Source organism: Chiloscyllium plagiosum, chromosome 7 (genome assembly GCF_004010195.1).
Source record: "Chiloscyllium plagiosum isolate BGI_BamShark_2017 chromosome 7, ASM401019v2, whole genome shotgun sequence".
In the NCBI taxonomy this organism is placed as follows: Eukaryota; Metazoa; Chordata; class Chondrichthyes; order Orectolobiformes; family Hemiscylliidae; genus Chiloscyllium; species Chiloscyllium plagiosum.
Genome location: NC_057716.1, coordinates 23,519,672 through 23,522,657, shown reverse-complemented (window position 1 = coordinate 23,522,657; position 2,986 = coordinate 23,519,672).

The window sequence follows — 2,986 nt, the reverse complement described above, 5'->3', positions numbered from 1 at the left end:
TATGGGGAACAGTCCCAGAACAGTGGACAGCATGGGGAAGCAGACCCAGAGCAGCAGCCAGCTTAGGGAATCAGTCCCAGAGCATCGGCCAGCATGGGGAAGCAGTCCCAGAACAGCGGCCAGGATGGGGAAGCTGTCCCAGAGCAGCAGCCAGCATGGGGAAGCAGTCCCAGAACAGCGGCCCGCATGTGGAATCCGTCCCAGAGCAGCGGCCAGTATGGGGAATCAGTCCCAGAGCAGTGGCCAGAATGGGGAATCAGTCCCAGAGCAGCGGCCAGCATGGGGAAGCAGTCCCAGAGCAGCGGCAGGCATGGGGAAGCAGTCTCAGAGCAGCGGCCATTATGGGGAAGCAGTTCCAGAGCAGTGGCCAGCATGGGGAAGCAGTCCCAGAGAAAAGCCAGCACGGGGAATCAGTCCCAGAGTATCGGCCAGCATGGGGAACAGTCCCAGAGCACCGGTCACTATGGGGAAGCAGTCTCAGAGCAGCGGCCATTATGGGGAAGCAGTTCCAGAGCAGTGGCCAGCATGGGGAAGCAGTCCCAGAACAGCGGCCAGCATGGGGAATCAGTCCCAGAGCAGCGGTCAGTATGGGGAAGCAGTCCCAGAGCAGTGGCCAGCATGGGGAACATTCCCAGAGCAGCAATGAGCATGGAGAAGCAGTCCAAGAGCAGCGGCCAGTATGGGGAATCAGTCCTAGAGCAGTGGGCAGCATGGAGAATCAGTCCCAGAGCAGCGGCCACTATGGGGAAGCAGTTCCAGAGCAGTGGCCAGCATGGGGAATCAGTCCAAGAGCAGCGGCCAGCATGGGGAATCAGTCCAAGAGCAGCGACCAGGATGGGGAAGCCGTCCCAGAGCAGCGGCCAGCATGAGGAACAGTCCCAGCGAAGCGGCCACCATGGGGAATCAGTCCAAGAGCAGTGGCCAGCATGGGAACAGTCCCAGAGCAGCGGCCAGTATGGGGAAGCTGTCCCAGAGCAGCGACCAGCATGGGAAATCAGTCCCAGAGCAACGGCCAGCATGGGGAATCAGTCCCAGAGCAGCGGCCAGCATGTGGAATCAGTCCCAGAGCAGCGGCCACTACAGTGAAGCAGTCCCAGAGCATTGGCCAGCATGTGGAAGCGGACCCAGAGCAGCGGCCAGCATGGGGAATCAGTCCCAGGGCATTGGCCAGCATGGGGAAGCTGTCCCAGAGCAGCGGCCAGCATGGGGAGTCTGTCCCAGAGCAGCAGCCAGCATGGGGAATCAGTCCCATTGCGGCGGCCAGTCTGGGGAATCAGTCCCAGAGCAGCGGCCAGCATGTGGAATCAGTCCCAGAGCAGCGGCCAGCATGGGGAACAGTCCCAGAGCAGCGGCCAGTATGGGGGATCAGTCCCAGAACAGCGGCCAGGATGGGAAAGCTATCCCAGAGCAGCAGCCAGCATGGGGAATCAGTCCCAGAGCAGCGGCCACTATGGGGAAGCCGTCCCAGAGCAGCGGCCAGCATGGGGAACAGTCCCAGAGCAGCGGCCAGCATGGGGAACAGTCCCAGCGAAGCGGACAACATGGGGAATCAGTCCCAGAGCAGTGGCCAGTCTGGGGAATCAGTCCCAGAGCAGCGGCCAGTATGGGGAAGCAGTTCCAGAGCAGCGGCCAGCATGGGGAACAGTCCCAGAGCAGCGGCCAGCATGGGGAACAGTCCCAGCGAAGCGGACAACATGGGGAATCAGTCGCAGAGCAGTGGCCAGTATGGGGAATCAGTCCCAGAGCAGCGGACAGTATGGGAAAGCAGTCCCAGAGCAGCGGCCAGAATGGGGAATAGACACAGAGCAGCAACCAGCATGGGCAAGCAGTCCCAGAGCAGCGGCCACTATGGGGAATCAGTCCCAGAGCAGTGGGCAGCATGGGGAATCAGTCCCAGAGCAGCGGCCACTATGGGGAAGTAGTTCCAGAGCAGTGGACAGCATGGGGAAGCAGTCCCAGAGCAGCTGCCAGTATAGGGAAGCTGTCCCAGAGCAGTGGCCAGCATGGGTAATCAGTCCCAGAGCAGCGACCAGGATGGGGAAGCAGTCCCAGAGCAGCGGCCAGTATGGGGAATCAGTCCCAGAGCAGTGGCCAGTATGGGGAAGCTCTCCCAGAGCAGCGGCCAGTATGGGGAAGCTGTCACAGAGCAGCGGCCAGCATGGGGAACAGTCCCAGCGAAGCGGCCAGCATGGGGAACAGTCCCAGAGCAGCGGCCACTATGGGGTTGCAGTTCCAGAGCAGCGGCCAGCATGGGGAAGCAGTCCCAGAGCAGCGGCCAATATGGGGAAGCTGTCCCAGAGCAGCGGCCAGCATGGGGAATCAGTCCAAGAGCAGCGACCAGGATGGGGAAGCAGTCCCAGAGCAGCGGCCAGTATGTTGAAGCAGTCCCAGAGCAGCGACCAGCATGGGAAATCAGTCCCAGAGCAGCGGCCAGCATGGGGAATCAGTCCCAGAGCAGCGGCCATTATGGGGAAGCAGTCCCAGAGCAGCAGCCAGCATCTGGAATCAGCTCCAGAGCAGCGGCCAGTATGGGGAATCAGTTCCAGAGCAGCGGCCAGCATGGGGAATCAGTCCCAGAGCAGCGGCCAGCATGTGGAATCAGTCCCAGAGTAGCGGCCAGTATGGGGAATCAGTCCCAGGGCAGCGACCAGCATGTGGAATCAGTCCCAGAGCATTGGCCAGCATGGGGAAGCGGTCCCAGAGCAGTGGCCACTATGGTGAAGCAGTCCCAGAGCATTGGCCAGCATGGGGATGCAGACCCAGAGCAGCGGCCAGCATGGGGAATCAGTCCCAGAGCATTGGCCAGCATGGGGAAGCGGTCCCAGAGCAGTGGCCAGCATGGCGAGTCCGTCCCAGAGCAGCAGCCAGCATGGGAAATCAGTCCCAGAGCGGCGGCCAGTCTGGGGAATCTGTCCCAGAGCAGCGGCCAGTATGGTGGAGCAGTCCCAGAGCAGCGGACAGGATGGGGAAGCAGTCCCAGAGCAGC